This window comes from Eubalaena glacialis, chromosome 8 (genome assembly GCF_028564815.1).
Source record: "Eubalaena glacialis isolate mEubGla1 chromosome 8, mEubGla1.1.hap2.+ XY, whole genome shotgun sequence".
NCBI classification, from domain to species: Eukaryota; Metazoa; Chordata; class Mammalia; order Artiodactyla; family Balaenidae; genus Eubalaena; species Eubalaena glacialis.
Window position 1 is genome coordinate 665,244 of NC_083723.1, and position 12,165 is coordinate 677,408.

A 12,165-nucleotide genomic window follows, 5' to 3' on the forward strand; every position below is an offset into this window, starting at 1 on the left:
AGGACATAATTTCTAGCATGTTAAAAAATATTGTATCTTTGAAATACAGTCAATGAAATCAAAATACTCTAGCACTTTGGTATCCACCATCACACATTGAGAAGATAGACGAGCTAAAAAACAAAAACAAAAACAAGCTCTTTTTTTTTTAGCAGTTTAGCAACTTCAAAATGTACCTTCATTCCTTGAACATTCATATCCTTTTAATTTCCCTAACTGAACTTTATACTGTATTCTATTAATCAACGTACCAAACCTATCTGCAACAAAAATATGAATGTAATAAAATATTCATCCTAAATTTAGATATAATTATTTTAGTACATAATTGATAAAATAGCATAACGTTTTATAATTTTGATAACTATTAACATAAAAAGTAAAATATTATTGAAATATCTCTCCTAATGAGATGAGTAGGGCCTTTAAAATTTAATTCATATATCTGTGGATAAATATTACATATTAATAAAATAAGACAAGCTTCAGCATCAGTTCTATTCATAGTTTTCTTTTTATAATGCAAATTTTAAAAGAATAACCAAACACCCTGTTCATATAATAAGTACGTAGAGGGAATGCAAGGAGTTTTATTATAGCAATTCTATGTAATTCTCTAAACTCCTTCTAGGATATATGCCAAAATATTATAGAATCATCTATCATCAGAAATGTCTGGTGGGGCTTCCCTGGTGGTCCAGTGGTTAAGACTTGGCTCTTCCACTGCAGGGGATGCGGGTTCAATCCCTGGTCAGGGAAGTTCCGCATGCCGTTTGGTGTGGCATTTTCAAGCAAAAATGTCTGATAGACTGTAACTTCTCTGTGAAATGGGAGGCCAAGTCATTCGTTGAGAGTAAAGGTGAAATGTGGGGTGGGCACGCGGAAGAGAGAGGAGTTCGGGGGGTGGGAGTGGAAGAGAGTGAGGACAAAAAACATAAGTGAATCGTTGGGCAGCATTTAGGCCCTGAAACACTGAGGATACAAATGATCGAATCAACCAATTAATGCGAGCATGTCATTCCGTTGCCACTGTTTTGAAATAGATTTCTGATCAACTGAGCAAAGCTTAGTCAGACATAATCTGTTACAGACAGAACAATGGCCCCTCAGAGATGCCCGTGTCCTAATCCCCCTGTGAATATGTTACTTTGCACGACAAAAGGGATTTTTATAGAAGTGATTAAAGTTTAAGAACTTGAGGTGGGAAGGGTATCCTGGGTTATCCGGTGGCCCACTGTCATCACAAAGGTCCTGTTAGTGAAAGAGGGAGGCCGGGTAGAGTCAGAGAGGAAGGTTGAAGCCAGAGGCAGTGGTCAGAGCGATGGGGGAAGGGGCCATGAGCCCAGGATGTATGCGCCTCCAGGAGCTGGAAAGTCAAGGAGATGAACCTCCCCTGGAGCCCGAGAGGGAACCAGCCCTGCCCACACCTTGAGTTTAGGACTTCCGCCTCCAGAACTGTAAGATCATACACTGCTGTTGTTTCAAGCAGTCGGTTTGTGGTGATTCATTACAGCAGCGATAAGAAAGGAACACATTCACCCCTTCAGTCCTGTGTAGACAGTGCTTCTCAAGCTGTAACGTGCAGTCATCTGGGACCTTGTCAACACGCAGCCTCTGATTTGGTAGGGCTGGGGGGTGAGACTGCGATTCTGCACATCCAACAAGCTCCAGGTGAGGCTGGCGCTGCTGGGCCACAGGCCGCACTCCGAGTAGGAAGGACCTAGAAGGCAATGTCGAGACAGAGAGAGAAACAGTTACCGTTAGCATATAGCATGTGTCCTTCATTTGTATAGTTTCCCTGAATTCATACATTACGACTGCATTTTATAAACACAGACTTGCTATGAGGCAGGTACTGGTATCATTTTCTTTTACTGACTAGGAAAGTGATACTCAGAGAGGGTAAGCAACTGACCCAGGCTGCACAGCTTCTCTGGTGTATTTGGGCTGTGACAGAATCAGGACTTGAACGCAGGTTCCTTCTTTCCAAGTTCTTTTCACTACAGCAAAGTCAATGTTTAAATCAACATCCAGAAACACTCAATGAATTCAGAAGCCTCAGTGCTACTCAAGGACAAGATGCACAAAGTTAAAGGCCCAACAGCAATTCCTGTGGATTTAACTGACACAAGAATGGATGAGAAGTGAGATGAGCTATTACACAATTTTTTCCCTTTGAGATTTGACCAAAATATTAATCATGCTTCAAGTCACCTCGGATACACTTGTACTGCTTTGGTACAAGTATTTTGACAATGAATGAATGTAAATTTGAGCCACTTTGTCACACTTTGCCATCTTTTCCAGAACCTTTGTATTGTGTTCAGCATTTATTGAGCACTTACTGCGTGCCAAAGCCTTATGCCAGACACTACAGAATCAACTATAAATGAGACATTGTCCCTGTGCTCTGGAATTTCACTGCATGATTGCAAAGAGATAAATGCAAAACAAAACAAAAAACACTTTAGGGACTTTCCTGGTGATCCAGTGGCTAAGACTCCATGCTCCCAATGCAGGAGTCCCAAGTTCGATCCCTGGTTGAGGAACTAGATACCGCATACATGCCACAACTAAGACCCGGTGCAAATAAATACTTCTGAAAAACACACTATTTTGGGCTTCCCTGGTGGCGCAGTGGTTGAGAATCCGCCTGCCAATGCAGCGGATACGGATTCGAGCCCTTGTCTGGGAAGATCCCACATGCCGCGGAGCAACTAGGCCCGTGAGCCACAACTACTGAGCCTGCGCATCTGGAGCCTGTGCTCCACAACAAGAGAGGCCGCGATAGTGAGAGGCCTGCGCACCGCGATGAAGAGTGGCCCCCGCTTGCCGCAACTGGAGAAAGCCCTCGCACAGAGACGAACACCCAACACAGTCAAATAAATAAATAAATAAAAATTACATGTAAAAAAAAACACTTTATTTTGATTGATACAATTATAGACATTTGAAAGATTAAAGGAATGGTTGATTTACTCTGGAAAAGTTTATATGAGACGTTTAAAAAACCTCTCATATTTAACTTTGTTTAATATGTTTTCCTCATAGGAAACTGCATCTATTCCAAAAAGTCTACTGAGATTTTTAAAATAAGTCACAGATTCAAAACCCTAGCTCTTCTCAAAGATTTAAAGTTCATATTACTATAATCATATTTTTTGGAGCAATTATTAACTGTCACTTGTAGGGGGGCTGTCATTAATGTTAAGTCTGGCCTATTTACACATTTTATATCTTTAAACTGCATTTGCAAACATAATACATCCCATTTCGTTTACAAGTATTTTGACCTAATAAACAAAACCTAAGTATTATATAATTCTTATAAATGTAATAAATTGAACTTATAAACACAGTGAAGTTTAGTAAAGGTCACATAAATGTTGCAACTCAGGAAGATTTCAACTTAAAAATCACAAGTCTAAATCAATTGCTCCATCTGACATTTTAGTTATAAAGCTGAAGTTCTAACAGTGTTAAGGAACATTCATGAATTTCTTACATGAAAAATATGTAAGAAATTCATGTGTGTTCCTTAACACAATAATATTATTGCTATGGTTTTGATTTTCCTAAACATTTAGAACCTTCCCGAAACTAAGAAAATTCTTACCCACTGGGAAAGACAAGCACACCTTGCAGTGCAGGGCAGCGTCCTTGACTGTAGCAGAAGGACCACGAGGAGCAGGATGCCCATCGTGGGGGAAGCTGCATGTATTCGGACAAGGAGTATGTGGGAAAACTCTGTACTTTCCGCCCAATTTTGCTGTGAATCTAAACAGCTCTAAAAAATATAATCTATTAACTGATTAAAAAAATAATAAAAGAGGGACTTCCCTGGTGGTCCAGTGGGTAAAACTCTGTGCTCCCAGTGCAGGGGGTCCTGGGTTCGATCCCTGGTTGGAGAACTAGATCCCACATGCATGCCCCAACTAAGAGCCCACATGCTACAACTAAAGATACAGCATGCTGCAACGAAGATCCCGTGTGCCGCAACTAAGACCCAGTGCAGCCAAAATAAATAATAAATAAATAAATATTTTAAAAAAGAAAAGAAAAGAAAGACAGTTACCATCTCTGTTAACGAGAGATTTTGGCTGGGATGCTACATTCTGGTCCACAGTCCTCAATCCCGTGTCCCTGGATCCAGGTCCTACTCATCCCCTAACTCCTGAGGCCCTCCCAGAAATCTACAGCCCATGAACATTGATCACTTGATTACATTTTGCATGGTTTTGGCTTTTAATAATGTTTCTTCTTTCCATGTAAAGATCTCTGAACCTTACTAAAAACCTGCATTATTTTTATTTTATATGTTTTATAGTCCCACACAAAACAGATATTAAAAGTATATTTCTTTGAACCTTTAGTGTTTCACAAGGTTTTCACTGACTGGTGGTTGTAATTTACAAAGTCATTTTAATGACAATGCTCCCCCAACTCTAAGAGCTTATAGAAGAGATGTAGCTAAATGACAGTCCATATGGTGAAATATTCAAGTATAGAAGAAGCTCGGGTAAGACAAGAGGATGAACTAACTCTTGGTGGGGAGAGGCACTATGTATATCTTTTCAGAGCACCTGATGACTGGGGAGAGTTTGGAATGTTAAATAGGCAAATGCTAAGCAACTAATGGAGAAAGAAATTCCAGTAAGGGATGAAGTAAGTCCAAATGCATACAGAACATTCTGGTTTAGGACATGCGTAACATATTGTATAGTGCCCGATAATCACTTCTTGAGGAAATGATGAATGAATACAGCATAAAGTGCTCACAGACTAGAGTATAAAGTACAGGTAGGGTTATGGATTTTGACTTATAGTGAGAGAAAACCCATTCCTCCCCCTAAAAATCCCCTGTGCACCTCGTATTTCTTTGTTCCTCCCCTGCCAGAATGCCTGGCAACCACTGATCATTTTACTTCCATGTAGTTTTTTTTTTTTTAAATAAATTTATTTATTCATTTATTTATTTATTTTTCGCTGCATTGGGTCTTTTTTTTTTTTTTTTTTTTTTCCTATAATGAAAATTTTATATAGTACTTTATTTGAAGTTATGTCTCTTGGATTTGTTAACTAACTGATTTTGCAAATGAAAGCCAGCATTACTGACTTTTACATACTCAAACCGCCCAAAATACCAGTTGTTAGAACTGTACCAAAATAACCACAATGTCATTAACCCATCAATGGATAGCTTAAATTGAAGTTAATTGAAGTTCAACTTGTATTTTCCATTTATTATCACTGAATATTGACCTAAAGATTTAGAGAAATAATTTTTGTACAATATATTGAAGCTATTTCTGTTGTCAATGTTTGGCTGTATTGTAATTGTTGCAATGCCATACAATCTAGAGTATATTTTAAGTTGTATTTGAACTTACACTGATTAACAGTCAACTAAAACTAAATAGAAATAAAGTTTAAGGAGGAAGCAGAGCAGTTCTGTGAAGGAACAGAAGGAGTAAACCAAGTCTCCCAGTTCCATCATGTTTAGGTGATTTCTGGTTTTATTCTTCTATGTTGTGGGTATTTCAGGGGAAATCTGATTTATTATCATCTTCCCTTTCTACCTAAGGCCGAATCTCTTAAAATGACATGGTTCTTTGTAAACCAAGTGCAAAGTAATAAGAAATAGGCTTGGAGATTTAGTATCTTTGTCTTTCCCAATCTTCTACTTGCTCACTGGTATGTTCAAAGGGGAGAAGATAGACTTCAAAGAGTACATGCTTACATCCTGTACAATCTATTTTTGTGAAATAAATCTTGAAAATCACTCTCTGTCCATGCGTCTTTCCTTAGATAAAACCTCGTGGTGTTGGGGATGAGAAGGTAAAGAGAAGCATAGTGATGGAATTGCTCTGTTAAAGGGATCAGTTATTTAAAAGGTATCCTCTTGCTCCTGCAGGTCCTCTGGTATTGTCTCTGTTATGGTGGAGAAGACCCATGTGATAGATACCTGGATTCCTGGCTTCTCTGAATAGAAATTGTAGATACAGAATTTGAGATGCTCTTCCTAATTAAAAGCAGTTTCTCAATTTTATTTGGGTGATTCTATTTCCAGTTGGGGCATTCCTATTTTTAAAAGCCTAAAAAAGTTTCTGAGGATGGGAGTACAACAAATCTGACCAAAAATCTATTAACGATACAAGCATTTACTACAGAGTCACTGTACAAAGCCCTAAGAAAAAGCTGCTAAGGAATATCAGAACCACACAATACCTGTCCTCAAGTACAGTATCTCACAAAATTTATTTAGTGCTCTCTTGCTCAGAATATTAACTTGCTGACCTTTCATGAAATGTCAAATCTTACATAAACTTTCCTTATGTTAAAATCTTTGATATCTGGTGATGACTGATATTTACCAGAAGTCAGTAGTACTCATCACATTCACAAAATTTCTAGGCAGTGTGAGTTGGCAGATGCTTAAAAGAACTGAACTCTGGCTGAAGGCTTTTCACACTCACTACATTCACAGGGTCTTTCTCCAGTGAGCATTCTTTTGGTGTTTGGTGAGACTTGCATTCTGGCTAAAGACTACCACATTTACCACATTCATAGGGTTTGTCTCCAGTATGTATTATCTGATGTGTAGTAAGGTGTGAACTCTGGCTGAAGGCTTTCCCACACTGGCTACATTTACAGTCTCTCTCCAGTGTGAGTTTTCTGATGTTTGGCAAGATTTGCACTCTGGCTAAAGGCCTTCCCACATTCATTACATTCATAAGGCTTCTCTCTGGTGTGGATTACTTGATGTATGGTAAGGTGTGAACTCTGGCTGAAGGCTCTCTCACATGCATTACACCTGTATGGGTTCTCTCCAGTGTGAGTTCTGTAGTGACTTCTGAGAGCAGAGTGGTCTCTGCAAGCCTTCCCACAATCAACACATTTAAAGACGTTTTCTCCATTATGAGTCCTCTGATAATGAGTCAGGGATGATCTTTGGCCAAAGCCTTTCCCACACTCATTACATTCATATGGTTTCTCTCCAGTGTGTATTTGTGATGCTGAATAAGAGCTGACCAATTTCAGAAGGCTTTCTTTCATTGTAACTTTGCACTCAGAGGGTTTCTCTCCAGTGTGAGTTCTTTTCTCACATATTCTTTTATGTTTAATAAGTGATGAGCTCTGGCTGAAGGACTTCCCACACTCATTATGTTCATAGGGTTTCTCACCAGTGTGAGTTCTCTGATGTGTGTGTGTGTTTTTTTTTTTAAGATTTATTTATTTATTATTTATTTTATTTATTTTTGGCTGTGTTGGGTCTTAGTTGTGGCATGCGGGATCTTCGCTGAGGCATGCGGGATCTTTCGTTGCAGTGCGTGGGCTTCTCCCTAGTTGTGGTGTACGGGTTTTCTCTTCTCTAGTTGTGGCACGCAGGCTCCAGGGCACAAGGGCTCTGTAGTTGTGGCACGCGGGTTCCAGAGTGCATGGGCTCAGTAGTTTACGGCTCGTGAGACCTAGTTGAGGCGCGCAAGCTCAGTAGTTGTGGCACACAGGCTTAGTTGCCCCGGGGCATGTGGGATCTTAGTTCCCCGACCAGGGATGGAAACTGCATCCCCTGCATTGTAAGGCAGATTCTTCACCACTGGCCCACCAGAGGAGTCACTCTCTGATGTTTAATAAGAGAATTCCTGCTGAAAGTTTTCACACAGTCATTGCATTTGAAGGGTTTCTCTCCGCTGTGGATTTTCTCATGCTGAGTAAAGGTTACATTCTCACTGAAGATGTTCCAACTATTACATTCAGAAGATTTCTCTCCAAAATGAGAAGATAAAGGGTGACTCTCTGGATGATTATTAAGAAAAGAATAGTAACTGAAAGTTTTCCCACATTCCTTACATTTGTATTGTTTCTCTACACTGCACATTTTATGTTTCATTAGTTCCATATTCTGTTTGAAAATATCTTCAGTCATATCACACTTATATGGTCTCTTTCCTATAGGAATTTTTGTTGTATAATAAGATATATTCTTGCAAATTTTCTTTTCGCCTAGCCCCTCTCTTTCTTGAGTATTTTCTTGCTAGCAACTGACACTTGATCCCATATTCTGCTGGTCTCCCTCTTGGCCCTCCAACCTATTCTTTACATTCCCCATCTTCTCTCAAGTTTAGGTTTCAGGGACCATCTTTGGTAGGTCTTTTCATTATTACTCCCAAGGCGGTCTTATTCAGAAACATCCTGGTTTTCAATAGACTTTTTGGTCTCCAGATTATTTTCTCAGCCTGGTGTCCTGCAGTTGATGCATGGTAGCCAGCCTCTCTCTTTTGGGCTCCATTTTGAGGGAAGGAAGAATCCTGGGAAGACAGAGATGTCAAAAGAACATGGAGTCCTGAAGACAAACTACTGACCAGCAAGTCCCTCAGAACAACAGATGTGGCCCCTACCTTCTCTCCAAAGAAAGCTATCAAAGGAAGCAAAAGGACAGATATAACTCCCAATTCCTAAGTTTCAGAGAAAGGAATTCCTATCTCTGTTATTAGAGTGGGTTGCAGGTAACAGTTATCTGGATGCTATCAGGGGCAGGAACAGAGAGGGAAGCATGAGGACATAGGATGCCTGGGCAGGGAACACTAGGAGGTGACAATCAGATACAAAAAGGAAGATGAAAATATTAAGGAGAAACTTTACCTCAGTAAGGTGTTCATGTAGTATAAAGTGTTATATCCTTTTTGGAAAGTAATTTGGCCCCTCATACCACAGAATCATGCAGCATTTTGTTGCAGTAATAGTACTCTTAACAACTAGTTATAAGAGAATCATTTTTTACAAAACAGAATCTTTTAAAAACAAAAACAAATCGCAGGTTAAAAGATGATCCCTGCAGAAAGCATTAAAATATCAAAAATTCCAAACAATCTAAATATGCCATAAAAAGAAATAAAATTTACAAAGTATTAAAATGGTATCTCGAGGGAACAGCCCACCTCTATCAAAATAATTATGAAAACTACACAGCCAACATATAAAATGCTTGTGATAGAATGAAAATGTCTGAAACAATTATTGTGACTATTCTACAATTATAATTGAGTAAAAAGTATGCATTTATCTAGGCAGAGAGTGGAAAGAAACATGGAAAATACACTTGATATGTTATAAGATTCTGGCTGATTTTTGCCCTTTTCACTCTTGTTGGAAAGTTGTGCAGTAATAGAAAATAAAATTAGCTAGGATTGACTCTGTGCCTAAAGAAGGGTAAGGAAAACTTATGTTTTCTACTTTTACCTTGCAGACTGCCTTTTTCTAAGCTTATTCCATTAGTACACTTTTTCTATAAGCCATACTTATTTCTTTCTCATTTGGGTTAAATCCTCCAGAGACAAAATCTTCATTATTTTCAGAGTTCTGAGACAAATTTTAAACTCCTTGTTCAGGAGGATCTGAAACTGCTTCAGCACAAGTAATTTCACCATTTCTTTGATCTTGCCAGTGCCAATGCTCTAAAGACCTCTAGGGTCAAGTTTGTCTGTTGATTGATCCTGCACAACTAGCTTTTCCTCCACACAGGGGTTCAGAAGATGTCTGAAAGCAGCTGGAAGCTAAAGTTTCTCTTCAGACTGCAAATTCTCTTCGAAGATGCAATTTCTTTGGAGGCTCACCTCCATCTCAGGCATTTGAGCTGTATTTTCAACCTCTGAAGTTCCAAGCTGAGGCCTCTATCCAGAAAACCTGGAACAAACCCCAGCATTGGCGACAGGACTCGAGACTTCACCTGGAGGCCAGGCGGTTGCCAGGATACGTAGCTATCCATCCAGACACTCCCACGACTCTGTCCCGAGCGTTGTGGTGCCGCACGCAGCCTCACAACTGACAATGGGGCATCTCCATAGAAAGCTTTTCCGAAAGGGCAAAGCGTACTGTCAGCCAATACTCCGGAACACACTATTCAGACTCCCACTAGACACTCACCCTCCCAAATAACGCCGGCTTGGGCGACGGAGCCAAGGGCTGGCTGCATTGGGTCTTCACTGCTGTGCGCAGGCTTTCTCTAGTTGCAGCAAGCGGGGGCTACTCTTCGTTGCAGTGCATGGGCTTCTCATTGTGGTGGCTTCTCTTGTTACAGAGCACAGGCTCTAGGCACGTGGGCTTCAGTAGTTGCAGCACGCGGGCTCAGTAGTTGTGGCTCGTGGGCTCTAGAGCGCACGCTCAGTAGTTGTGGCGCATGGGCTTAGTTGCTCCGCGGCATGTGGGATCTTCCTGGACCAGGGCTCGAACCCGTGTCCCCTGCATTGGCAGGTGGATCCTTAACCACTGCGCCATCAGGAAAGTCCCAGACATCTTTAATTTTAATAAATGCTGATTTCTTTTTTTTTCTTTCATGGAATGTACCTTGGAGGTTATACCTAAAAACTCATGACCAAACCCAAGGTCACACAAATTTCCTCCTATATTTTCTTATAGAAGTTTTATAGTATAGTGCTTCATATTTAGGTCTATAATTGTTAAATAGTAGTATATATATCTCCCCAGTTTCTGGCACAGAGTCCCTGAGACCTCTGTAATTTCCTGGATGATGAGAACATCTTTTCTTCTGATGAGAGAACTCTTGGTGGGCTCCTGGGTGAGGAGGCTGGTCACCAGGAAGCGTAAGTGGGATGAGAAGCTTGAACTTGCAGCCCACCCCCCTTATCTGGAGACAGGAGAGAGGGGAGGGCTGGAAATGAATGATGTATCATGCCTACATGATGAAGTCTCCAAAGAATCCCGAAAGTGTGAGGTTTGAAGATCTTCCAGGTCAGTGAACATATCCACATGCCTGGAGGGTGGTGCACCCCATTTCCAAGGGGACAAAAGCTCCTGTGCTCAGGACCCTTCTGGACCTCACCCCCATGTCTCTTCCTCTGGCTATTCACCTGTGTCCTTTATTATGGAATAAGCCCGTAAACATAAGTGTTTCCTCGAGTTCTCTGAGCTGTTCTAGAAAATGTTTGAGCCTCAGGAGGAGGTTGTGGAAACTCTGGTTTATAGCCAGAAGCACAGGGGACATCTTGGACTTGGAGCTGGCATCTGAAGTGGGGACAGGCCACCTCATGGGGTCTGTGCTGAGTCTGGCTGGCGTCGGAATTGAATTGAACTGTAGGACATCCAGGAGGTGTCGGAGAATTGCCTGGTGTGGAAAACCCACACATCTGGTAGCAGAAGTATTGTGTGTGTGAGTAGAGGGAAACTTTTTTCTTTACAATAATCCATTTTGAGTTAATTTTTGTGAGTGGTGTAAGGTCTGTGTCTAGATTTTTTTTTTTTTTTTCATATGGAAGTTCAATTTTTCCAGCACCATTTGTTGAAAAGACTATTTGTTTTTCTCCACGGAATTGCCTTTATTTCTTTTCTTTGTCCAAGATCACTTGCCTGTATTGAGGTGGATCTGTTTCTGGACCCTTCTTTTCCATTAATCCATATGTCTATTTTTTTTTAACCAATACCACACTGTCTTAATTGCCATAGTTTATAGTAAGTCTTGCAATCTGGTAGTGTCAGTCTCCCAACTTTATTCTTTTTCAGTATTATGTTGGCTATTCTGGATCTTTTGCTTTTTCACACAAACTTGGGAATTAGTTTGTTATTATCCACAAAATAGCTTGCTGGGTTTTGACTGGGATGTGTTGAATCTATAGATCAAGGTGGGAAGAATTGACATCTTAACAATATTTAGTCTTCCAATGCATGAACACAGGATATCTCTCCATTATATAAATCTCAATTTAAATACATTAAATAACGAAGGAATTTATTTACTGACGTAATGGAAACATTTCAAGGTAACATAGCCCTCAGGCATAATTTCATGCAGAGGTTCATGATTTTATCCCAGGACACATGTGTGCCCCACAGAGGCCATATTTGCTTCCTTCCTGGTGCTAAATTGGCTTCCAGCATCCCCGGTCTCTGGTGCATCTACCCAGATACTTTGTGCAAGAAATTCCAGCCACAGTCCCAGATACACTCTGATTCAACTAGCAGAGGTCCTGTGCACATTTTAAAATAGTATTTCTGTATTAAGTCATATATTCCATTCCAGATACTAGATACCAGGCAGGGCAGAAGTCAGCTTCCCTAGAAACCTGTGGATTTCCTAAGGTGTTGGGGGGAAACAATCACATATACAACTCTAGCACAGAACTGAAGAGTTAGGGTCCAGATCATTCAGGG

General features: G+C 40.3%; 1 long non-coding RNA gene across 1 annotated transcript; it reads right to left on the reverse strand.

Annotated features, from left to right (window-relative positions):
- Positions 1 to 9,623: 9,623 nt before the first annotated feature.
- On the reverse strand, positions 9,624 to 9,949 carry LOC133096065 (uncharacterized). The gene is made up of 3 exons (XR_009701736.1): positions 9,925 to 9,949; positions 9,728 to 9,849; positions 9,624 to 9,684 (listed from the first exon to the last, which is right to left on the reverse strand). It is a non-coding gene; the product is annotated as an uncharacterized LOC133096065 (long non-coding RNA).
- Between the last annotated feature and the right edge of the window lie 2,216 nt (positions 9,950 to 12,165).